The sequence below is a fragment of the Dipodomys spectabilis genome, unplaced genomic scaffold (assembly GCF_019054845.1).
Source record: "Dipodomys spectabilis isolate Male_0828 unplaced genomic scaffold, ASM1905484v1 ptg000121l, whole genome shotgun sequence".
Classification (NCBI taxonomy): domain Eukaryota; kingdom Metazoa; phylum Chordata; class Mammalia; order Rodentia; family Heteromyidae; genus Dipodomys; species Dipodomys spectabilis.
The window spans coordinates 3,694,670-3,721,872 of record NW_024870798.1 but is presented as its reverse complement, the minus strand read 5'-3'; positions in this window follow the sequence as shown (position 1 = coordinate 3,721,872).

The window sequence follows — 27,203 nt, the reverse complement described above, 5'->3', positions numbered from 1 at the left end:
GGTGCTTCCTTGGGTTGAGCCCCTGGTTCTGACAAGGAAACTCCCGTGCTCCAGCTTATACATTGTCCCAGATGAGGAACCAACAAACTCAGGAGGGGCACTATTCTGAGTCTATGTATATGTGTGTGTGTGTGTGCATGAAAGAGAGAAAGAGAGAGAGAGAGAGAGAGAGAGAGAGAGAGAGAGAGAGAGTGAGAGAGAGAGAGAGAGAGAGAGAGAGAGAGAGAGAGAGAGAGAGAGAGAGAGCCTGACTGTGCTCAGGTGAGTGATCAGTTGGCAAATTGCAGGTGCTGCATGGATGAGTCTACAGTTACTGTTCTGGATTTGTGTGTGTGTGTGTGTGTGTGTATTTGTTGTTCTTTTTTCATCAATGCCAGGTATGATACGAGCCATAATTTTTGTTTTCACCTTCACTGTTTCATGGCTCCTTTGCGGAAGATTTCAGTAGATGTTCCTTTCCACCTCTCTCTTCCCCCTTTTCTATAGCCCACAGTAGCTGCTGGGCCTGCGTGGGTATCCCCTAGGAGGCCTGTGTGACCCACAGACCAAAGTGGACACCTTCTGTCTTAAGCCTGAAGGCTTGTGAGATGAGTGTGACCACAGCCGCACTCTTCCAGCCAGAGAGTCTGCTCTTGTTTGTATAGTTGGAGCTAATTCAAGGGTTGGGAATGTGTCTGCCAAATGTAATTAGGGAATGAGATGGAGGGGGGGAGTAGGGCAGGGGTTGTGAAGCTAGGAGGGTCTGGGAAATGGTGAACGGTGTGACATTGCAGATGGTTCACCACTACCGAGGATGAGAGGGCATCTTTACCCAGGGCATTGACGGTGACCATGGGCATCTGGGCAGGGGGCTCTGGCACCCCACTGGTGGCGTGAATTCCCTCCTGGGGGAGTGCACTGGTGGGAAGTCCTCCCTGGAGTCCTGAAGACTTTAATCTGTGTCCTGCCTGTGCTGTTTCCAGCTGGGCAGTGGTAGACCAATGCATTTCCCCCTGCTGGAGCCTGCTCGGTATCAGGCCATGGCAGTTAGCTAAGGCTTGATGAATGCATTTCTGTAAACTACTGTGGGCTGTCTGGAAAGAAAAGGGACCACTAATTTTGGAACCCTTTAAGTTTGATTGGGATAACTGAAATGTCACCTTTTCCAGGGTTTTTTCTTGAAGCTGGCAATTTCCACTAACGCCTGGGATTATGGGTCAAATTAGACAGACTGTTTCAGCCAAAAATCAATGACATTCAAAGTATCACAAGCAGAGTTCCCAAGCCAGATGGTCTCCTGCTATGAACATCATGCCTTGATTGCTTTTATGCGGCTGCTGTTGATTCTCCTCTGACTCTCTCTAGTGTGACCCCCAGAGTTGAGTGAAGGTTAAAGTACTTGAGGCAGTGACCATTTGTTGCTTGTTTCAGAGCAGAGCAACACGTGGTGCTAAAGCACCTAGTTGTGTGCCTTCGTAAGACCTGTAAATACTTAGCTCGGGGCTCTCCTCCTGGGCTCCACTGTGTCAGAGTGTAGGACAAGGCCTGAGCTGCAGCCCGTTTAAATAAAACAGCTGTAGAGTCTGACTCTCGGTGGTCTCCTTGGTGGGGGTCCTGTGACCTAGACATAACATTGAGGATGTCATGGGGAGCAGAGATTGTGACCTCACTATCCCTAGCCTGCCAGCTGAGAGTAGAGAGGATTCTCAGCACCTGCACTGGACTCTGGGAGATTTAGAAACCCAAGATGCCTCGAGGATCCTTCCTCTGTAACATGAAACTTGGGGGTTGAGATGTGGTTGGCCATCCTGGCTGGCCCCAGCGGTAGGAGAGTAGGCCCCTTGAGCCTGGCCTTCAGCTCATGGGAATCTCATTCACACCTGAGAGGGGAATTGAGTGCCACAGAGCTGGTCAGCCGTTGGCCAGAGATCTTTGAGAAGATAGGCATCCCAGAGGCTCCGGAATCCAGTGAGTACACCCTGGATCATGTCTTCAGAGCCAAAACAGTTAAGTTTGCTGGCACCAGGATAGTGGGAAGAGGGAGGAGGGAGAACTGTGGGAGAGCTACATCAGGCTTTGCCTCGCTCACCAGGATGCTTACACGAATGGGATGGGACTTTTCTGTAGTATTTTTGTTGACAGATGCTCATTTATTTATCCAACAAAGAATTACAGTGTGCGCCAGGCTCTGGAGGTCATAGACAATGAGGGTTCCCAGGGCTGGTTCCACAGCACAGGAAGAAACCTTGGTTTGAGCTGGATGCCGGTGCTTCATGCCTGTCATCCTAGCTACATAGGAGGCTGTGATGGGAGGATCGATGCTTGAGGCCAAGGCAGGAAAGCCTGTAAGACTCTTATCTCCAACTAACTAGCAAAAAGGAAAACCAGAAGTGGATGTGTGGCTCAAGCCATAGTCTGTTGGCCTTGAGTAAAAAGGCTCAGGGACACCACTTAGGCTCCAAATTCAAGGCCAGGAATGAGAGAAAGGAAGGAAAGAGAGAAAGAGGAGGGAAGGCTGGATGGAGAAAAAGAGGAAAGGAAGGAAGAAGGGAGAACATGTGAGCCTTGGTTTGGAGTCCCTGGATCAAGGGAGCAAACCATTCACAACCTATGTGGGGACAATTTCAGAGCCTAAAGCCAGTATGTAGGACCAAGCTACTGACACCTCAGCAACTTTCTGACATTCAGGAGCTGTGTGGTAGCCGACTGCAGAGGGAAGCAGCCTAGGGAGGACACTAGGACTCAGGATGGGTCACCAGGTTTCAATCATCCGTTGCGCCAATGAGTTTATTTTCTGGTTACATAAGAACAAGCTGTCCAAGGGCTAGGGAGCTATTGGTGTGAGGGAGTGTCGGGGGGGGGCAGGATAAGCAGGAAGATGAAGAAGGAGGACGATCACAGGTCAGGAATGTCAGGACATTGGAGCCATGATTTTGCCTGACAACCTAGACCAAAAGTGATAGAGCCTTTGACCCAGCCACACTGCTATTAAGAGTCCTGGCACATTGGGTTCTCCTTTGACCACCTGGCTATCGTCCACTGCAGGATGCCTGTGCAGTACATCCTTGGGGACTGGGACTTTCCAGGGCTCGATCTGAAGTTGACACACCACCCTGTTCTTTCCTCCTCTAGAGACAAAAGTAAGCTGGCCACTAGCACAAGACAGCCAGGGAATGAGGGTGGGAGTGAGGACCCTTGTTGCCCCAGACTTGCTATATGGGGCGCTAGGACCTCGTGATTGCCTTTCTCAGAGGCAGAGATGGGTCTCTTTGGTGGCTCAGCCTTTAGTCTAGGTGGCAGATCTGAGATTCAGAGAGGGCAGACTGAAGGTGGGGCAGGTTTGGATAGAGGCTGGTGGGAAAACCAGAGGCACTGGTCTCTGAGCAGGGATTTTCTTTGAGGATACTCACAACCCAGGAACATTCTGGGGATAGATCAGCCCTTTTCTCCTTCCTGAGAGAGAGGGACCTGGAGCCCTGCGTCCCTTGGCCAAGAAATCCTTTCATTCCCACATCCTGTGGTTGGATAACTAGACCTCACCTCCCTACCCAGTGAAGAGGCAGAGACGCAAAGATCTTGCGTCTTTGATAAGGTCACGGGATCCTGAATATGAGATTGTATTTGAACATCCTAACTTGGTGCATGGTAAGTTCCATCTAAGGTTACCATGATGTAGGACATAGAATCTAGAGAATCAGAGCAGGATGGGGTCTGTTCTAGGAGTCTTGAGTATTATGTGTGAGCTTTCAGCTCCCATATGCCCACCTGCTTCCCTTTCTTGGGTGGGTCATTGCTAGAAAAAGCTTGAAACTAGAGACTGGGTCCTATCCCTTGTCATTTATACTCTAATCTAGCACTCTACCATTTGAGCCACAGCTCCACTTCCAACTTGTTTGGGTGTTTATAATTGGAGATAAAGAGTTCACATGGACTTTGTTGCCAAGGGTGGCATCCAACTGTGGTCCTCAGATCTCAGTCTCCTGAGGGGATAGGATGACAGGCATGGAAAAGTATCTTTGGCCAGGTGGCACTAGCTCATGACTGTCATCCTAGGAACTCAGGAGGTGAGATCTGAGGATCAGAGTCAAAGCCAGCCTGGGCAGGAAAAACCCTGAAGCTCTTATCTCCAATGAACCACCAGAAAAGCAGAAGTGGTGTTGTGTTATGGCTTAAGTAGTAGAGTTCTCGCCTTGAGCTGAAATGCTCAGGGACAGCACCCAGGCCTAAGGTTCAAGCCCCACAACTGAAAAAAGAAACAAAGTAAAACATATTTGCCTGCAAAGGATGGTCCAGGTGTGGGAAGGACGAAGAGGGGGGTGCTGTGGTTGGGAGACCAGGTGCTCGCCCCACTGTACAGACATTTCTAAGAACTCCCCAAGTTTACCCCAGCTTGAAGCCACAGCTTCAAGAGGACATGGCTTGTGGCAGGCAGGGAGTGGGCGAATGGGTGCAGGGGTGGGATTGCTGTGTCTGTATTCTCTCCAATAAAGATGGATTTGGATGCTTGGTGACAAAATCTGAAGTGAAGGGTTGCAAGAAGTTTGTAGCTTTATAAGATGGTTTTCCTCTGGGTATGTGAAGGTGGCTGAAACCGGAAGTTGCCAGTGGCTCACAACTGTCATCCTAGCTACTCAGAAGGCTGAGATGTGAAGACCATGGTTCACAGCCAGGTTGGGCAGAAAAGTCTGTGAGACTTGATGTCCACTGGACCACCAGAGAACAGGAAGTGGTGCTGTGGCTTAAGTGGGAGAGTACTCACCTTCAGCTGAAAAGCTGAGGGACAGTGACCTGTCCCAGAGTTCAAAGCCATGACCAACAACAATAAAAGAGGTGGCTAAGTTTTCTGCATAGCAGTGTGTATGGTATGAAATGCCATGCTGGTCTGAGACATTCCAGATATGTGAGAGGCTCAATGTTTTGTCTTCAGTGGGTCTGAGGTCGGTAGTGCCACCTTCTTGGGGGTGGGATGTGATCCTAATGGAATGAGTTCATGGTTCTGTTTTCAGGGACTGCTGAACCCTTGGGCTATCTGTGTGTGTGTGTGTGTGTGTGTGTGTGTGTGTGTGTGTGTCTGTCTGTCTGTCTGTCTGTCTGTCTGTCTGTCTGTCTGTCTGTTTGTATCTATGTCTGTGTTTGTTTGAAGGTACAAGAACTGGGCTTTGAACTCAAGGCCTAGGTGGTGTTCCTGACCTTTTGTGGTCAAAGCTAGTGCTCTGACACAGTAGTCACAGCTCCCTCTGTGGCTATTTGGTAGTTCACTGTAGATAAGAGCTCTCAGACTTTCCTACAAGGGCTGACTTTTAAAAGTGATCCTCAGACCTCAGCTTCCTGAGTAACTAGGATGACAGACAGGAGCCACCTTTGCCGGCCATGTGTGTGTGTGTGTGTGTGTGTGTGTGTGTGTGTGTGTGTGTGTTTGTATGTTTGTGTGTGAGTGAATGTGTGTGGAAGTGGGTTGTAACAAGGAGCACTGGGCCCTTTTGTAACTTCTAACCACTATCTTTGGGTGGTGTATGGGCTTTGTGGCTGAAGTCTGGGGGCCTGGAAGGGTGAGACGCTTGTATGGGACTCAACACCATTAAATTATAAGACCAAGGGATCTTTGTGCCCTGGAACTGTCTACTCACTTGGGCCTGGTGGTGGCAGAGGGAGCTTGGGAGGACCTGGGGGTGGGGCCCACAGGGGGTGGCTCGTCAGGAGGACAGAGAGTGTGACCAGCATTTAGTAAGGATGTGAGTCCTGTTAGTATGAAGTGTATTGGCGTCGGTCAGACTCTGGGTCTTCTGATCATGACGTCTGAGGGGGGAGCCTACCCTATTTTAAATCTTGACCTGTGATTTCCAGATCTCAGTCTCCTGAGTAGATAGGATTATAGGCATGAGCTTCTGGCACCAGGCCTCTGATTCTTTTTGGTATATTAGAGTTTGAACTCAAGGCCTAGGTTTTCCAGTCAGGTCTTCTACCATGGGAGCTAAATTTTTCTTTCTTGGTCATTTCGAAGATAGAGACTCAATATATGCTCAGGTTGGGCTGGATCACGGTTCTCCTGTGACAGGCATGGGCCACCATGCGTGGTCATCTGTAGTTGGGATGGTAGACATGTTGCGCCATGCTCAGTTCTTGACAATTCTGTGAGCATTTGACGAGAAGATAGCTATAAAGGGCTCAGAAGGGGCCTGTTATTTATCGTGCAACAGGTATGGGATTATGAAACAAAACATGGCTGTCTTTCATCCTTACCTTATCCCCATGAGGAAAGGGATCCTTCACTGTGTTCAGTTTTGCAGCTGGGGAAAATGAGGCACAAAGAAGCTGGATGGCCTACTCATTTCCCCCAGCTCACAGGAAGCTCGGCCTGACTTCTCTGCCATGCTCCCTAAGACTATGGGTGCTAATCAGTCCACTTCTTGTGGTAGGAAGTACACTTCTTGTCAGTCAAATCTGGGCCTGGGTGCTGTCCCCGAGCCCCTCAGATCAAAGCTAACGTTCTACCACTTGTACCACAGCACCACTCCTGGTTTTTTGGTGGTTCTTTGGAGATAAGAGTCTCAAAGATGTTCCTGTCTGTGCTGGCTATGAGCCATGATCCTCATATCTCAGCCTCCTGTGTAGTTACCATTATAGGCCTGTGCCACCGGCACATGGCTTAAGTGTACTTTTGACTTTCTCTCTCTGTCTCTCTCTCTCTCTTTCTCTCCCTTTCTCTGTCTGTCTGTCTGTCTGTCTCTCTCTCTCTCTCACAGGAAATTGTTGAATGGGTGCTGCAGGAGGTGGCTTAGTGTCCCCATGTAGCTGGGACCCAAGATGGCCCTCTCATTCTGGAGGTGGGCTGTGGGTCAGGAGCTGTCTTGCTCAGGCTGTTGAACTAACTCCCTGAAGTATGCCCCTCTGTGCCCAGGCTAGACCATGATGGTTATTCATTGTCAGTCCATCTGCTGAGTCCTTCTCCACTATTCGCTGCTAACCAAAGTGGATGAGGAGGCATCGCGTTTTCCAACTGCACAGCACGATCCCGGGCCTCTGATCCTCACCACCACATATTGGGCCAGACCCTGATGATAAGAAAATGAATTCACTCTATGTCTACTTTCACTTTGTGTCATTTTGGGGAGAGGGGGCAGTGTGCAGAGGAAAGACCCCAGGCCTGACACCTGCTGGGGGACATTTGTTCTTGTGACAGAGCCAAGTCATTGCTGTGCATAAGAAAGAAGCCGCTATCAGACTGACCCAGAAAAACGCTCAAAGGTAGGTAGGCTGTTGAAGTATCAAACCCGCCTATGTCTGCTTTCTCAAAACATGGAGGGTGTAGTGTGGGTGGCCTGGGACTGGCCCTAGGGGATTATAAATGGATGGTGGTGAACAGGTGCTGGTGGCTGAGGTCTGATGGTCGTGACTCAGAGCCAGCTCAGGCAGGAGAGTCTGTGATATTCTTATCTCCCATAAACCACCTCCCCCCACTAGAAAAAAAGACAGATGTGGTGCTGTGGCTCAAGTGGTAGAGCTTCAACCTTGAGTAAAAGAAGCTCAGGGATGACACCGAGGCCCTGAACCCAAGCCCTAGGACTCACAAAAAATAAAATAAATGAATAATGGGCACCTCTTATGTTACTACCAAAAAGGATGGATTCAGTCTCCTCTCTGGTACTTGTATCCAAAGGTAAGGGTCTTCCCTTGATGTTCCTCGAAACCTCTCCTTCTGTCTATTATCTCTCCCGGCTTGAGCTGCAGGATAGTATTTAGATCATCCCTCTTGATATGATCTTAAGTACCATCCCCTACCTTCCCTCCTTGGGATGGGGATCCTGGATTTACTCACCACTGGGAGGATGAGGCACTGCGGACATGGGGGTAAGTATCCCGCAACTCATACTCTCACACACACTCACCTAGTCCAACTCAGAGTAGCCTTTTCCAAAAACACTTTTTCTCCCTGGATTAACTGACCTAGGAGAGGAACTTGATCCCCTGTAAATGACTATTTTAACTAGGGCTTGCAGTTGACACGAGATAAACAGAAGCTCAAAAGAAAGGCTCTGGTGCCTGTCACCTCTGGCTCAGGCTCATGCCTGACATCCTGGCTACTTGGGAGGCAGAGATCTGAGGATCAAAGTTCGAAGCCAGCCATAAGCTGGAAAGCCAGTGAGACTCTACTCTCCATGGAACCACCAAAAAGTTAGAAGTGGAGCTGTGGCTCAAGTGATAGAGCACCAGCATTGAGCACAAAAATTCAGAGACAGGTCCCAGATCCTCAGTTCAAGCCCACATAAAGAAATGGTCCCATGTGTTGCCCCCAGACTGCTTGAGCCTTGAGTGCTCTCTTCCAGAGTGTGTGATACAGCACCGGTCTCTGGGTAGTGTATCAGAGCCTTCAGAAATTGGGTGGTAATAGCCAGACCTTCCCCCTTTGTGCTTTCTGAACACACACCAGCTGGTAGGCAGAGCTTGACAAGGCCAGCAGCCTGCAGAGCAGAGAAGATCCCTCTCTGCCAGGGTGATTGGAGCAGGCTTCTTAGAGGCAGCACTTGACAGGGGGTCTTGCTTAACAAAGAGGATCTAACAGGAAGAACAGAGAGCAAAGATGCTGTAGATAAAGGACAACATAGCTGAGCATGTTCATTTCCAGCCAGGGCTGGTGGTGACAAACTCAGTAAAGATGTGCAAGTCTGTCCCAAGACAGGCCCAAGGTGTCACAGAAGAACAGCTAACCAGGGTTGAGATTGTCTTTTAGCAGCAGTGAGCTCGCTAGCACACAGGAAACCTTGGGTTTGATTCCTAGGTCCCGCATACACAGAAAAAGCCGGAAGTGGCACCATGGCTCAGGTGGAAGAGCACTTGCCTAGAGCAAAAGTAGCTCTGGGACAGCGCCTGGGACCCGAGGTCAAGCCCCAGCACTGTCAACATATAACAGCACTCCAATTGACCTGGGTGACAGGTGAATGACCATGCCCTGTAGCTCTTAGTAGATCCATCTATGCTTTGTATCTCCTTTGAAAGAGGGGATTTGGACACTCCTGCCTGGGCACCCCTGGACCTGGTTATCAGCAACCCTCCTATTGTCTTCCAGCTGGATATGGAGTAGCTGGCCCCAGAAATCCTCAGGTACCAGTTGGTAGGGGCAGGAGGATACAGGGCAGCTCCAGATGTCCTAGTGGGTCTGATCTGCCCAGATGACTAGGCCATCCAGAGGAGGTGGATGGGAGCTTAGAGAGGGGTAGTGATGTGAAAGGAGCCCTTTAATGTCCATGGTCCTACCCAGATTTCAAGCCTCACTTTGCTGTCCCTGAGAGAGGTTAAAGAGTGTAGGTGGTACTGTCTAGAGGAGGACTAGGTGGAAATTCTAAAGAATGAGGGACCATAAGCCCTGTGCTGGTGGCTCATGCCTATCATCCTGGCTATTGGGAGGCTGCGATCCAGAGGATCTTATTTCCCAACCGAGGCAGGAAAGTCCCATGAGAGTCTCATCTCCAACCTCCAACTGAAAGTGGGCCATGGCTCAAGTAGTAGAGGACTGGCCTTGAGCAAAAATCATCATCAGGGAAAGTACTCTGTGTAAGAAGGTGGCTGAATCTGGGCGATGCCAGTGGCTCACAACTGTAATCTTAGCTACTCAGGAAGCTGAGATCTGAGGATCACAGTTCAAAGTTAGCTTGGGCAAGAAAGTCTGTGAGACTATCTTCAGTGAACCACCAGAAAACCGGAAGTGGTGCTCTGGCTCCAGTGTTAGAGCACACATCTTCAGCTGAAGAGCTGAGGGACTGTGTGCAGGCCCAAAGTTCAAACCCTATGACCCACAACCAAAAATAAGGTGGCTGAGTTTTCTTCATAGCGTTGTGTACAGTAGGAAATGCTATGCTGTGTTAGGAGCCATTCCAGATGTGTGAGAAGCTCTGAGTTTTGTCTACACTTGGTCTGAGGACAATAGTGCCATCTTCTCGGGGGTTGGGATATTCATGTGCTCAGGGCCTTGGGCTACCCGTTTGTTTGTTTGTTTGTTTGTTTTTATTGTGTGTGTGTGTGTGTGTGTGTGTGTATGTATTTTTCCCTCATCTTTCTCTGTCCACTTCCTGAGTGCCTGTCTGCCTATTCCTGAATTTGTATGGTGCCTCTCCTCCATGGCATCCTTGTCTTTAGCCCCCTATCAGGATCTATAATGAGTTCTAAATTTCCAGAGACCTGAATATTCCAGCTTTTCTTTGGGGCCCAAGATCGACTGTCCATATCTTTGTCCGCTTCCAAAGGATTCTGGGTCAGCAGGGCCAGCTAGCATATGTTCTCCCCTGCCTCTGGGGGGCGGGACAGAGTCAGTTGTCATGCGATGTGTTGTCCTTTTCTTCAGCTGGGCCTCTGGCTGCACATCCTACTCCCAGCAGGTTTGCAGTGGAGTGGAGGAAGGGTGGTTAACAGTCACTGGCCAACTCGAGCTTGAGGGCTGACTGAAGGCTGACCCAGCAAGGATGATCAGGGGCTACATGGGAGGTGAGGCCAAGGTGGCTTGGAAATATTGGTCGATATCTTGTCACAGGCAAGTCTATCTTCTGGCCCTAGCAGGATCTCTCAGGTCCTTCTAGACAATTCTTGATGTCCAGAATACAGTCACAGATTTTGATCTCTAGGGCCAGGGAACTGGGGGATGAGAGACTGGTTTGGCTAGTACCTCAATGTTCTGGGGCATTATCCTTGACCTGGCTATGTACCCCTTGTGTAAGTTCATTTCTTAACCCAGTGCTGGCCATGCACTGGCCACTTGTGCTGTGGAAGTGACAGGAGCGGAAGTGAGATCTAGAATGACCAAAATCTGGATTTATGGCCTGGTTGGGGGGCAGGGTGTCTTTAAAAAATCTTTGAGCTGGAACTCAGACCTTGGCACTGTCCCTGAGCTTCCTTTGTTCAAGGCTAACACTCTAACACTTGAACCACAGCTCACCTTTCATCTTTTTTAGTAGTTTAATAGACAGAAGTGTCTCACATATTTTCCTGCTTGGATTGGCTTCAAGTTGCCACCCTAAGAGCTCAGCCATTTAAGTATCTAGGATTGCTGGTATGAGCCACTGGTACCTGCTAAGGATGTGTGTGTGTGTGTGTGTGTGTGTGTGTGTGTGTGTGTGTGTGTGTGTGTGTTTACCAGGGCTTGAATTCAGAGTCTTGGTGGTATGCTTTAGCTTGTTTGCACACGGTTGGTGCTGTACTACATGAACAGTAGTACAGCAGTACAACAGTAGCTCTCCTACCCATCTTTTTGGTGATTCATTGGAGATAAGAGTCTGCCCAGGCTAGCTTTGAATCTTGATTGATCCTCAGGCCTCAGCCTTGAGTAGCTAGGATTATAGGCATGAGCCAATGGCACCCAGCTGCAAGGCTGTGTTTTCATAATCTCTTCTGTTCTAACAGCTGTCTTCTTGCCCTGGCCTAGATCTCTAACTTCCACATCAACTCCCAGCAGCCCCTGACTGTGTGAAGAACGTAAAGCTCAAACCTGATCCCATTATTTTTCCCTCAGGGTAGGAGGTTATGTTTCATCTGAAGTCAGGGTTAGGAGGGGTAGCTGTAGATGGGTGCTCAGCTGAAGAGAGGTAGTCTGTTTTAGCCAAGAAAAAACTGTGGCCAGATGGTAATAACTCATGCTCTCATATTCCTAGCTCCTCAGAGTCTGAGATATGAGGATTGCCATACAGAGGCAGCCCAGCTAGAAAAATCTGTGAGACTCTCTTCTGCAACTAACCACCCGAAAGCTGGAAGGAAAGCTATGGCTTAACAGGTAGAGTGCTAGCCCTGAATAAAAAAAGTGAGGGACAGAGCCCAGGCCCTGAGATCAAGCCCTAGTTCCAAAATGCTTATGCACACACTCACAGATACACACACACACACACACACACACACACACACACACACACACACACACAAACACACACAAACACACAGAAAGGTGGTTATGATGAGCTGAACTAGAACTGGGGGCAGTCCTGAGGCATAGTCACAGTAAACTCTAGAGATACATCCATGTATGGGGCCACAGGACCATGGGAAGGACACTATGGATGCTTGTCTGTAGTCGGCCCATGATTGCAGACCTTCATCTGCCCCCGAGCACTGGTGTGGAAAGCAGGCCTCTGAGTCCCTGGGACTCCAGGGACAGTGACTGCTACAAGCACCAACCAGCCGGCTGTGAATTCCTGAGACTACAATTCTTTCATGAGCCCAACTCAACACCTGCCCAAGGTGTGCCTGACAAATTCATACTCATATGCGTGGGCATTACCTGGTGTGATATCTTGCAGCTTCTGCCCCTCCTGGCCCAGAACCATGGTCTAAGATGTCAATTTACTGGTCAGATCCACATTACACCCATGACAGATGCGATTCTGATTATCTCCATGCCCCAAGGCTCAACCCTTCTCTGGTACTGTAGCTTGCTCTATAGGTAATGGCCTCCAAACAGGCTGCTCTCAAGACTTGTAGGACACCTAGACATTGGGAGACCCTCAGTGGCCCACTGGAAAGTACTCTACCTAGAGCAACAGAGGGAGGTCCAAGCAGGCCAGGTGTTAGTCATGGGGCTTGAACTCTGGGCCTGGGCACTGTCCCCAAGCTCTTCAAATTACCACTTGAGCTAAAGAGCCACTTCCGGTTTTCTGGAGGTTCCTTAGAGATCAGAGTCTCCCGATTCCTGCTTGGGCTGGCTTTGAACCGTGGTCCTTACATCTCAGCCTCCTGAGGAGCTAGGATGACAGGTGTGAGCCATTGGTGCCTGGCTGATCTGGCCTTTAACAATAGACTAGGAACTCCTGAAAGATTTTCTTTATTGTATCTGTGCCAGTACTGGGTTTTAACTCAGCGTCTGGGCCCTGGTCTCTTAACATTTTCCCTCAAGGTTAGCACTCTACCACTTGAGCCACAGCTCCATTTCAGGCTTTTGGTAGTTAATTAGCAAGAAGAGTCTCACTAACTTTCTTCCCCTGAGCTGGCTTGACCCACGATCTCTATCTCAGTCTCCTGAGTAGGTAGGATTACAGGGGTTGAGCCACTGGTGGTATTGGGCTAGAAACTTTTCTTAAGCAAGCTTTCTTCCCTGTGTTTGCCTTGACTCCTCCACACAAAGGAGGTCTGAGGGTCAAGAGCTGTGAAAAATAAGCTTCCAGTCATAGGAAATGGCTGGGGTACGTGGTAAAAAGCAAGCTAATCTTCCCCCTGGGCCCCATTCTGGGACCAGACCGTGCACCCTACCTGTGACTCAAGTACAAACCTTGACCCAACTTTGAATGTCCTCCCAGACTTGTCTGAAGCCACAGAATCTTCATCCTACCCACACAATCTGCTCTCCACCACACCTCAGGACCTTTGCCCATGTTGGACCCTCTGCCTGAGACCCTCTGTCCTGAATCCACATCTTAGAACTCCTGTGGAATTTTGGCACTGGTTATATCACCTCGTGGAGCAAGTCTTTCCTTCCCTTCTCCCTCTTTTTTTTAAATATTGAGTTTCTAGAGATGGAACTTTTGCAGGCTGATTGGCAAATGCTCTATATTGGTGTATGTGTGCGTGTGTGTGTGTGTGTGTGTGTGTGTGTGTGTGCATGTGCGTGTGCGTGCCAGTCCTGGGCTTTGAATTCATGGCCTGCATGCTATCCTATCCCTGAGCTTTTGTGCTCAATGCTAACACTCTACTAGTTGGGACACAGCTCTACTTCTGGCTTTTTGGATGTTTAATTGCAGAAAAGTGTCTCATATAGACTTTCCTGCTTGCAATTGGGATCCTCAGATCTCAGCCTCCTGAGTAGGTTACAGGGGGAGCCACCAGCACCTTACCTCTTACCTATAACCTTGGTCTTCTTCTGAGTCCCAGAAGAATATGTCTCATCAGGGTCACTTTTTTTTCCAGTCTTTGGGCTTGAACTCAGGTTCCGGGCATGTTTCTGAGCTTCTTTTGCTCAAGGCTAGCACTCTATCACTTAAACCACCGTGCCACTTTTGGCTTTTTCTGTTTGTGTTCTACTGAGCGATCAAACTCAGGGCTTAGTGCGTGCTAGGCAAGCACTCTACCACTAAGCCACATTCACAGACCAAGTCTCATGTATAACAGGAATTATGAGGGTGAGATTGATTGGCATACCCCTTTCGGCATAGATATTGCTGACTATTTCATATCTTTGCCAAGATTTGGGACCAGCCTGTGACTCAGCAATGAGGAATGATAAATGAGTGATAGTCACCATGCCCCAGAGGTCTAGTCTCACATTCTACAGAGGGATAGAGAATATGGAGCCAGAAACTTTGACAACTCCTACAGTATAGGTACTGTGGTCTCCCTAGAGGCAGTGGCTGGCTGCTAGGTGTCCCATCAGGCTTCAGTTAGTAATGGCAGAAAAAGGATGCTATGTTCAAGCTGTTGGCTAAGACTTAGTACAATTCAAGGCTTGTCCCAGCTTGCCCAGGTTAGAGGGATGGGAATGGGCAACCTGCTGAATGCCCATCATCCATCCATCATCCATCCACACACAGAGACATGGAGTTATTGCCTCTTTTTTTTGGGGGGGGGGACAGTTCCAGGTTTGTACTATGAGCCTAGACCCTGTCCCTGAGCTCCTTTGCTCAAAGGTAGTGCTGAGCCTTTGAGCCACAGCCCAATTCATGTTTGGTTTTTCCTGTGATCTCTTAGAAATAAGAATGTCTTGGACTTTTCTGTCCCGGTTGAATTCAAATTGGCATTCTCTATATCTCAGCCTCCTGATGAGTTAGGATTACAGGCAGGAGACCCTGGCTCCTGGTTTTCTTTTCTTCTTGTTCTTTTTTGTAATCATAACATTCTGAAATCTTCATGCTGTCATTCCAATGGTTTGCATTATAAGTAAACTACCAAAGCCTGGAGTTCGAATGCCAAGACTGCCACCCACAAATTGAAGATGATCCTGACAAACTCATTCTTATTCATGTGAATGCTAATGGAATGTTATAAAAGTAATAATTACATTTGCAATTAATTCATGATTCTATTTTAGAATGCCACATAAAAATTGTTGGATTTATGTCTTCCATTGTAGCACCATGGTATGATTTCGATAATGGAAGGATATTGACTAATTTTTAATTAATGCTTTTATAAGTATTCAAAAGTGATACTTCATTAAATGGAGGCATAATTTGATAACTAATAATTGGTTATTATATATATAATTTAATATCCTCACATTCCCTCTCTCTCTGCATTTATATATATCTACACGTCTATCTATTCTATCTGTCTATCTATCTATCTACCTATCCATCTATCTATATTGTGTACTCCAGTGGCTTGATCACAGGTCCTCAGAACTTTCTGGCAGCTCAGTTTGCTAGAGGCTGGTGTGCTAAGACTGTGACCCCATTTATGGATTGGCCATTGTATGCCATAAGTTGAAATCCCAGCATGTCCAAAAATTTATTTGTGGAGTAAGAAGCCAATTTTGACACATTTTTTTCCTTTTCTATGAAAGTCCTGGGTTTCGGTATGATGTATAATCCACATGCAAATATATCCTATGTGATATGATGTAATAAAAGAACTGTTATATGTGTAATGATACTAAATAAATAAGGGTAATAAACATCATATGCACTAAACCCATGTATGTAAATAGATCTCATATATTAATATTACTTTTTCCAGTGCTGGGGCTTCATTTCAGGCCATGGGAACTGGTCTGAATTTCTTGTCTTCAAGGATGGTGAGCCTTTCCCCTTCATCCACAATGCCACAAAATTATCCAGACCCTGAGTTCAAATACAAGGCCTTCCAGAAAAATAGTGTAAATTCCAAACCAGGGCATTATTATTATTATTATAATTATTATTATTAGCCGAGCACAGGGCTTGCTCTCAAGTCTTGGCACCTCTGCCACAGCCAACCCTTGGATCCTAGGAGAGTTCAAATCTTGGGGCTGGCAAAAAAAAAAAAGGAGAAGCATAAAACTGAGAAGTTCAAGAAGATGGTTTTATTTTTTTTCCTTTGTATTGTGACCATCCTGGATGTAAATGACAAGGCAAAGAAAGAGTACATGACCTTGCATTGCTGAGGTTTGGCGGACTATTAAGGAAACCATAGCCGAAACTGGCAACTTAGGTGTGGAGGTTGAATCCTGGGACTGCCAATAATGAATGTCAGAGATTCTAAGAAACCCATTCTCAAGTACATCCATACAAATGGAATGTTATAAAAGTAACAACTATATAAGTAGTTAGTGTTTGATTATATTATAAAATTATACACAACATTTATACTACTATGACTAATTTTCAATTAATATTTTATTATGTATGCAATCATGATACTTAAAAAGGGAAGGCAAAATTTAATTGCCAATAATTGGTAGTAATATCATATATGCATTTTCATAGTATACAGACATCTCTCTCTTGTTTCATGCATCTACATCTCTCTGTCTATCTATCTATCTATCTATCTATCTATCTATCTATCTATCTATCTATCTATCTATATATCTATCTATCTATCTATCTACAAATCTACACATTTATCTGTTTATTCACTTGTCACTACTGGGGCTCAGTATTAGAGGGCTCACCTAATACGTATAAAGCCCTGGGTTCGATTCCTCACTGCCACATGCACAGAAAAATCCAGAAGTCATGCTGTTGCTCAATCAGCTGAGCACGAGCTTTGAGCATAAAAGCTTGGGGACTGTGTTACTCAAGACCCAGGAATGGCACCAAAAAAAGAATGTTCTGACTGCAACTATATAAGGATAGGACTGCAAATACTTCATCACAGAGCAAGCCAGGAGTCTGGTGCTGACAGCTTCCATCTAACCTGACTTAGCCAGAGGTAAACTGCTGCAACTCAGCACCACAAAACCAGATGCTGCTGGATCACTCACCCCATCATCCAAGATCCTTGGGAACTGAAATCTGACACAGGTGGGTTAAAAAACCCAGTGCTGGCAGGAAATCTGTGAAACTCTGGGCTGTGGCTCAAAGTGGTAAAGCTCTAGCCGTGAGCAAAAGATCTTATGACAGTATCCCTCATCTTTCAGTGCAATCCCCATGGCTGACTCTACCTACCCAATAATACCCACCCCTCTAAATCATTAGATGTGAACTTTGTGTGGTTTGTGATGTGTTTCTGAAAGAATGGTGATACTGATGAAAGCACCCTAATTCTAATGACAGTATGTGGGATATAGCTATGTGATGAGTGCTTCATGAGGTGTTGTGTGCTAAGTCCTTCACGGGGTACATTTTTTCATCTGGTCCTTGTAAGAGCTTCACAAGTCAGATGATTGTGCAGATGAGAAACTTGAGGCTCAGATATCCCCATGACAGGGCCAAAAAGATGTATGTACCTAACTCTAGTGAGTTTTCTCCTGCAGACAATTGTTTTGGTTTATTTTTCTCAGTCATGGACCTTGAACTAAGGGCCTAGCCACTGACCCTTCCCTGTTGGACTCATGGCTAGCATCCTATAATGTGGAGCCAAGGACCCCCTTGCAGCAGAGCATTACAGTCTAGGTGTCTGTAGCTGAGGTGTGTCATCCTGCCTAGTCAGCAAGCTGAGATGTAACAATCTCGGTTCTAAATTATCCCAGACACAAAAGTTCCCATGAGACTATTATCTCCTATTCACTACATAGAAACTTGAAGTGGAAGCTGTGCTCCGTCGACTCACGCCTGTCTTCCTAGCTACTCAGGAGCCTGAGAGCTGAGGATCACAGCCCGAAGCCAGGCTGGGCAGCAAAATCCTTGAGAGGCTTCTTTCCAGTGACCTACCAAAAATCTGCAGGTATGCTGTAGCTCAAGTGGTAGAGTGCTTGGCTTTAGATGAAGAGTTCAAGGACAGCACCCAGGACTAGACTTCAACTCCTCCAATTTCCAAGAAAAGAAAGAAAGAAACCTGAAGTGGAGTGCTGGGAATGTGTCTGAGGGGTAGAGTGTTTTGCATGTATGAATCCCTGGGTTTGATTCCTTAGTACCACATCACTAGAAAAAAGCATGAAGTGGCTGTGTGGCTCAAGTGGTAGAGTGCTATCTTTGTACAGGAGAAACTCAGATACAGTGCTCAGGTCCTGAGTTCAAGCTCCAGGACAAGTGTATGCACACACACACACACACACACACACACACACACCACAGACACCAGAAGTGAAGCTGTGACACCAAATGGTAAAGCACTGAGCTTCTCTTCTGATCTCATGGTCAGCACGAAGGCCCTTTGTTCAACCCCAAACCTAACCACCCAGGACCCAACTAGGAGAGGTCAAAGGTTTCTAAACCAGATGAGCTTCACCAGCCCTAAATGACAGGAAGCATTGTGATATTACACATGTGCTTAGATTTAGCAAACTTCCAGAAACCTAGGAAGGCACCATTGCCAATATTGAATCATTGTATTAGGTTCAGCTCCCTTGTTGTCTGCCAGAAGGACCATTGAATTAATTGTAGCAGTTTATTTCAACACTGGAACATTGTCTAAAATAGACAGGATGAGTGCAGAGAACTTGGCCTGCCACAGAATGTGGCACAAATGAAGGCTCTCTGTCCAAACAGAGCACTGGGGAGAGAGATAGCTTGGGGTACAAAGAGGTCTTTTTTCTCTTGGTCTTCAGAGCTTGCCCAACTCATCCTCACTAATTGCCCCAGATGAATTGATTGTTACACAACTGTACAGGAATAAAGCTTTTTGTGTGCCTGTTCCAACAATGAGGCAGAGTTCCTCCAGCAGCCTGGGGTGCGGAGAAAACCTCAGGCTATTCTGGAAACAGTGAGGGGAGCCCCGGAACATGCACTATCTTGAAAACACTGTCTGTGATATGAAATCATTCTATTCAAAGCAAATTTCCTATCTGAGTGCCTTTCATCATAGGGACTCTGGACCTCCACTGATAGAAATGCATGCATACATACATGGGGAGACGTGGAGTTACTTGTTTTTTGTTTGTTTGTTTGGCATGTCTGGGGGTTGTATCATGAGCCCAGGCACTGTCCTTGAGCTTCTTTTGCTCAAGGGTAGCACTCTTTCCTTGAGCCACAGCCCCATTCATGGCGAATTTTTATTCCTGTGATCCCTCAGAAATAAGAGTGCTGTGGACTTTCCTTTCCCAGCTGAATTCAAACAGGCATTCTCTACCTCTCAGACTCCTGAAGAGCTAGGATTACAGGCAGGAACCTCTGACACCTGACTTTCTTTTCTTCTTGTTCTTTTTATTTAATGTGACAAACTGAAATCTTCACAGTGTCATTCTAATGGTTTGCATTTCAAAGTAAACTACAGAGGCCTAGAGTTGAATGCCAGGACTGCCACCTACAAATGGAAGGAGATCTGGAGAAAATCTTTCCTATTCATGTGAATGCTTATTGGAATGTAATAAAAGTAACAATTAAATTTGCAGCTGGTTCATGATTTTCTTATAGAATGCCACAAAAAATGTGGTGGATTATGTCTTCCATTCTAGCATCATGGTATGATTCTCCCAATTAAAGAATACTGACTACTTTTATATTAATGCTTTAATAAGTATTCAACCATGATACTTCATTAAATGGAGGCATAATTTAATAATAATTCATAATATATATAATTTAATATCCTCACATTCTCTCTCATATATATTGCAAACTATACATCTATCTATCTAACTATGTCTATATCTATCAATCATTACTATGGCTTGTTCCCAGGTCCTCAGAACTGGCTGGCAGCTCAGTTTGCCAAAGCCTTTTGTTCTACAACTGACCCTTTCATGAATTGGGCATTGTGGCCTGTGAATTCAAATCCCAGCATGGCCAAAATTTTATATGTGAAGCCGGGCACTGGTGGCTCACGCCTGTAATCCTAGCTACTCAGGAGGCTGAGATCTGAGGATCACGGTTCAAAGCCAGCCCGGGCAGGAGAGACCGTGAGACTCCTATCTCCAATAAACCACCAGAAAACCGGAAGTGGTGCTGTAGCTCAAGTGGTAGAGTGCTTGCCTTGAGCTGAAGAGCTGAGGGACAGCGCCCAGGCCCAGAGTTCAAGCCCCACGACCGACAAAAAAAAATTATATGTGGAGTTAGAAGCCAATTTTGAGACATTTTTTCCTTCTCTGTGAAAGTCCTGGGTCTCAGTAAGATGTATAATCTATATGCAAATAGATCCATGTGATAAGATGTAATAAATGAAATAGATGCTATATATGAAATAGTACTAAATAAAATTAAAGAATATAAGGGTAATAAATGTCATAAGGATTAAACCCATGTATGTAAATAAATCTCATATACAGTGCTGGAGCTTGAATTTGGGCCCTAGGAACTTGGCTGAAAATCTTTTCTTCAATGATGGTGAGCTTCTTCTCCCTCACAGTGCCACAGAGTTACCCAGACCCTGAGTTCAAATCCCAGGCCCGTCAGAAAAACGGTGCAATTTCCAAGCCAGGGCCTTAATTTTATTTTGCCTGGGGATTGACCTCAGCTCATGGCAACTCTGTCTCAGCTTCGATCTTCCTAGGCTGGAGTGCAGCCTCAGGACCCACAGCCCATCCTGAGAACCTAGGACCCAAGTTCAAACCTTGGGACTGGCAAAAAAAAAAAAAAGGAGAAGTGCTGGGAAGGTGGCTCAGTGATAGACGGCTTGTCTTGCATACATAAGGCCCTGGATTTGATTCCTCAGCCCCACATAAGCAGAAAAAAAGGGAAGTAGTGCTATGGCTCAAATGGTAGAGCGATAACCTTGAGTTGAAGAGTTGAGGGACAGCATCCAGACCCATAGTTCTGGCTGCAAAACTGAAAAAAAAAAAAAAAAGAAAAAATAGAGGGAAAAAAAGGAGAAGATAAAACTGGGAAATCCCAGAAGGCAGTTTTACTTTGTTTTGTCCTTTGCATTGCAACCATCCTGGTTCTAAATGACAGGGCCAGGAAAGTGTACATTACCTTGCACTGCTAAAGTTTAGTGGGCTATCAGGGAAGGCACAGCCAAAATCAGCAACCTTGGCCCAGTGTGCGAATCCCAGGACTGCCACCTATGAATGGCAGTAGATTCTAAGAAACGCATTCTGATATATATCCATACGAATGGAATGTTGCAAAGTAACAATTACATTAGTAGTGTATGATTATATTATAAAATTATACACAATAATTATAGTACATTGACTAATTTTCAATTAATAGTTTGTTATGCATTCAACCATAATACTTAAGAAAAGGAAGGAATAATTTGTTGATAATTGGTAGTAATGTAGTATATATAATTAACTAATATACAAACATTTCTGTCTTGTTTTATACCTACATACATATATATATATATATATATATACTTCTATATGTATATATGTGTGTGTGTTTGTGTGTGTGTGTGTGTGTGTGTGTGTGTAACAATCTACATATCTATTTCTACACTTGTCATTCCTGAGGCTCAGTGGTAGAGTGCTCGCCTAGTATGTATGAAGCCTTGGGTTCGATTCCACACTATCACATGCACAGAATATGCTGGAAGTACTGCTGTCACTCAAGCAGTGGTGCACTGGTGTTGAGCATGAAAGCTTAAGGACTGTGTCTAGGCCTTTATTCAAGCCCCAGGACTGACACCAAAAAAAAATTAGAATGTTCTGACTGCAAGTGTAGAAGGGCAGGATTTCAAATATCTCATCACAGAGCAAGGTAGGGGTCTGAAGCTGATGGCTGCCATCTAACCTGACTTAGCCAGAGGTCAACCATGGAACCAGATGCTGCTGGCTCACCCCTTGCTGCTCGGAAGATGAGATCAGACACTGGTGGGTTGAAAACAGCCCTGGCAGGAAGTCTGGGAGACTCTGAGCTGTGCCTCAAGGTGGTAGAGCTCCAGCCTTGGGGAAAATAGCTTAGGACAGTACCTCCAACCTATGAGTGCAATCCCCGAGGCTGATGACCCTCCCCACAAAAACCTACCCCTCTAAACCGTTAGATATAAACTTGTGTGGTTTGTGACGTGTATCTGAAAGAGTGGTGATACTGATTAAAGCACCCTAAATCTAATGACAATTTATGCAATACAGCTATATGATGAGTCCTTCCTGGGGTGCTGGGTGCTGTGTCCTTCACGTGGTGCTGGGTCATTCATAGGGTACTGTGTCCTGAGTCCTTCACAGGGTGCTATGTGCTGAGTCCTTCATGAGTTGTTTACTTTCATCTGGTCCTTATAAGAGCTACACAAGTAAGATGATTGTGCAGATGATAAAGTTGGGGCTCAGATATGTCCCCAAGACAGGGCCAAATTTATGTATATACTGAGCTCTAGTGACTTGTCTTCTGCAGACAATTGTTTTGGTTTAGTTTTCTCCATTATGAACTTTGAACTCAGAGCCTAGGTACTGAATTTCTACTTGGGCTCATGACTAACGTTCTACAATGCAGAGCCAAGAACCGCCTTGAAGAAAATTGTCATGGCTTAGGTGTATTTAGCTGAGGTCTATCATCCTGCCTGCTCAGGAAGTAGAAGATCTCAGTTCAAAGCTATCTCAGATCATGGTCCAAAGCCAGCCTGGGCAGGAAATTCCTTGAGATGGTTATCTCCAATAAACCACCAGAAAGCCTGAAGGGGCACTGTAGCTCAGGTGGAAGAGCACTAGACTTAAGCTGAAGAGATCAGGGATAGCACCCAGACCCAGATTTCAACTCCTCCAACTTACAAGAAAAGAAAGAAAGAAATCTGAAGTGGAGTGCTGGCAATTTTTCTTAGGGGTAGACTGCTTTGTATGTGTGAAACCCTGGATTTGAATCCTCAGTACCACATCCATAGAAAAGTTCCACGTCCCTGAAGTGGCACTGTGGCTCAAGTGGTAGAGTGCTGTCTTTGTACAGGAGAAACTGAGGTACAGTGATAAGGTCCTGAGTTCAAGCACCGTTGCCAAAAATGAATAATTTCATTAGGTTCAGCTCCTTAATTGTCTGCCAGAAGGACCCTTGAATTAATGGTAGTAGTTTGTTTCAAAACAGAAACATAGTCTTACAAAGACAGGATGAGTGTAGGGAACTTGGCCTGCCATGGGAGGTGGCACAAATGAAGGCTTCCTGTCAAAAGAGAGCACTGGGGAGAGAGATAGCTTGGCGTACAAAGAGGCCTTTTTCTCCTGATCTTCAGAGCCTGCCCACACTCACCCTCACTAAATGACCCAGATGAATTATTTGTTACACAGCTCTATAGGAATGAGGCTTCTTGTCTGCCTGTTCTACAAATGAGGCAGACTTTCTCCAGCAGCCTGGGGTATGAAGAACCCTCATGCTACCCTGGGAACAGTGAGGGTAACCCCAGAACATGCACTGTCTTGAAAGCACTCTCTGTGCTATGAAATCATTCTATTCAAAGCAAATTTCCTAGCTGGGTGCCTTTCTTCATAAAAACTCTGGATGTTCACTGATACAAATACATGCATACATACACAGACACAGGGAATTAATGGCTCTTTTTTTGTGGCAGGTTCTGAGGCTTGAACTGTGAGCTTAGACATTTTCCCTGAGCTCCATTTGCTCAACTAACCATTTTATTGTGTCTTAAACCATGATTACCATAGGCTGGGGTACAGCTTTTACACTCACAAATGATCCAGGGATCCTAGGACCCAAGCTCAACTCCCAGCACTGGCAAAAGTACATCAAACCAAAAAAAATGGAGGAGGAGAAAAACAGGAAGTTTTACACAACAGTTTTACCTTTGTTTCCTTAGTACTGTGATCCCCGTGGGACTCAATGACTCAGCTTGAAAATTTACGTGAGCTTGCATGGATGAAGGCTGGGGGCTGTCAGTGAAGTATGAGTCCAACCCAGATACCTAGGCCCTGAGTTCGATCCTAATACTGCCACTTATACACGGCTGAAGATCCTAGGAAACTCGTTCCTATGTATAGGAACACTAATAGAATGTTTGAAATGTACTAACTGAATTACTAATTAGATAGTTATTCCAGTATAAGATTGTATGCAATAAATATAGGTCATTGATTAATTCTTTATTAAGTGTTCTACCGTGATTAATTAATGGAGGCACAATTTTAGACCAAATAAATGGTATTAATGGAATATATAAAAATAAGCTATAGACATCACTCTTTATACAGGGTTACACACTAGAATCTACATAAAAGTCTCTCTGTCTCTGTATATATTTATAGATGTATATACATATGTAAATACACACACATGTACACACATACACACACACACACACACACACACACACACACACTGCAATCTGAACATCTATCTGTTTATATATTGGCTATTCCTAGGGCTTGATCTCAGGTCCTCAAATTTGCCTGCCAACTTCACTTGCATCAGACTGGTGTGCTAACATTTAACCATTCATGAAATGGACCTGCTAGGCCCTGAGTTCAAGTCACAGAACTGCCAAAAACTTAATCCTGTTGGAAAAGCCAATTGTCACACTTGTTTCCTTATCCATGAAAGCCCTGGGTCTCAGGATGATGTAGAATTCATATGCAAATATATGTCTTATGTAAAAAGCTGCAAAAAATGGTATATGTGTAATCATACTCACAAAAATACATAAGAAATAAAACACAAATAAAATGAATAACTACCCTAATCACATTATGCAGTAAACGTGTATGTAAATATAAATAATGTATTTAAAATGTATACGCATATTATTCTTTAGAGTGTTAGGACTTGAATTCAGGCCCTAGGGACAGGCCTGCCTTTTGTCTTCCAGCACGGTGAACTTCCCCATCCCCCACAGTGCTGCAATTTACCCAGAGCCTGAGTTCAAATTCTAGGCCTGGTAGATAAATGGGCATGAATTCCAAGACAAGGAGCCTCATAATATTTTAAATATTTTTAATGTATCAATGTATGTACTTTATTTCTTTTTATTTTGTCAAGCACAGGGCTTGAACTCAGGTCGTGGCAATTCTGCCTCAGCTTTGATCACTCTAGGCTGGGGTGAAGCCCCTGGACCCACAGCTGAACCTGGGTTCCTGGGCCCCAAATATTGACAGGAAAAAATAAATTAATGCGACACAGAAAAAAAAAAAACTGGCAACTTGCAGATGGCTGCCAGTTTTACATTTGTTTGGTTTGCAAGGTGACCATCCTGTGTCTGAATGACATGGCTGAAAAATGTTGATAACCTGGCATTGCTGAAGGCTGGCTGTCTACCCGGAAAGCCATAGGCCAACATGTCAACATAGGTCCTGTGTTAGAAGCCCCTTTCTGTCCCCTACAAATGGAGGGAAATCCTGAGTCTCGTTCCTATTCATAGGAATATTGATGGAAGATTATGAATGGCAAGGTGGATTTGGTTGCTTCTGAATACTACTGTACAATTAGACAGAGTGATTTTACGAGGCCAATGGATTTTAATGAGTATTTTTTGACACATTCAAAAAATACTATTAATTACATGGACGCAATAGTTTCCAAACCGTGGTTGAATTAATTAATATTTCATTAAGGATGAAAACAATAATATTAATTACATGGAGGCATAATAAATACCCAAGAATTGGTAGAAATGTAGTCTATATAACTGAAGAATGTATAGACATCTCTGGCACTCTATAAATATCTGTATTTATTTGTGTACTGCCATCTTCATGTCAATCTGTTCTTATTTTGTCAATGCCTAGGGCTCGATCTCAGGTGCTGGAAATGCTTGTCAGCTACATATGCCCCAGGCTGGTGTGTTGACACTCACCCATTCATGAATTGGGTCTTGTAGACTGTGAATTCAGTTGCCAGCACTCACAAAAATTGAATCGTGGATTAAGGAGCCCATGGTGACTCATTTTTTTCCTTTTCTGTGAAAGTCCTGGGTGGCAGGTGTGAAGTTTCATATATAGGCAAATCTATATCCTATGTAATAAATGTAATAAATATTTCATGTGTGGTAACAGTCAATAAAATAAATGGTAAATAAATGAATAAAACAAAAATAAAATGAATAATCATACTAAGCTCCACATGGGGTCAACATCTGGAGCTCGATTTCAGGGCTTAGGAAAGGCCTGGCAGATGAATTGGCTAGAGGCTGCTGTGCTGACAGTCACTCATTCATGAATTGAACCTTCTAGGCCCTGAGTTTAGATCCCAGCACTACCAAAAATGTAATTGTGGAGTGAGAAGCCAAGCGTGACACATGTTTTCTTTTTCTTTGAATGTACTCGGTTATATGTAGGATGTATAATTCAGATGCAAATTTATAAGCTATGTAATAGGATGTCATAAATGAAAAAAATGTCATAAGTGTAAGAATTGTCACTACAATAAATGAAAAAAAGATTGAATTAGTAGTGAATCATTCTAGGATAAAATAGACACAATAATTACAGGATATGCATTAAGTTTAATATTTTATTAAGCATTAACAGAATAAAAATTGCACGGAAACATAAATATCTAATTATTAGTAATAACAGCTGATGCACAATTTAATAATATATAGACATCTGTCTCATTCTATAAAATATGTGATTATATGTATGGATGTATGTACATATGTGATAAACAATAATAGGATATTGAGTAATATTAATTAATGTTTTATTAATTGTTTACTGGGACACATCATTAAATGGAGACATAATTTAATACCTAATAATTGGTAGTAATTAACAATATAAATAATATATAAATTAATAATATACAGACATCTTTTTGTGTATATAATATTTATATACAGCAATGTCTATCTATGCCTCATTCACTCCTGGGGCCTGGTGGTTGAGTGATCGCCTACTAAGCACGAAGCACTGGGTTCGATTCCTCAGTGTGACATAAACAGAAAACTCAGAAGTTCTGCTGCCACGCCTACTCCAGTGGAGTCTGCTTAGCATGGAACACCTGCTATCAGATCTGAGAATTGGGCCTCACAGAAGCCTACCTCTGAGAATGGGACTTCATAGAAGTCTACCTCAGATAATGGGGCTTCAAAAGGCCTACCTCCTGGAAAGGCTGCCAAGCCCCTGAAAAGATATGTTCTGTTCCTGTTTTTCTTTTCTTCGCTGTAAAGGAGTGCCTATTAATCTTTTACTGTTCCTGCTGCATGTTCTACTTTCTCATATTCAATGTTCCCTTATTCAGGGCTCTTTCTTGGAAGTGATGACGACCCCACCATCCGATGAGTGTCCTGAGAATATGACTAACTCACCAGAGTTAAGCGCTACACTGAAAGCCCCTCTTATGGAGGCTATTAGAAAGTCATAATTAAATATAACAGTATTGGGGGTTTCATGACATCACTTCAGCAGAAGGAATTGTTTGTAA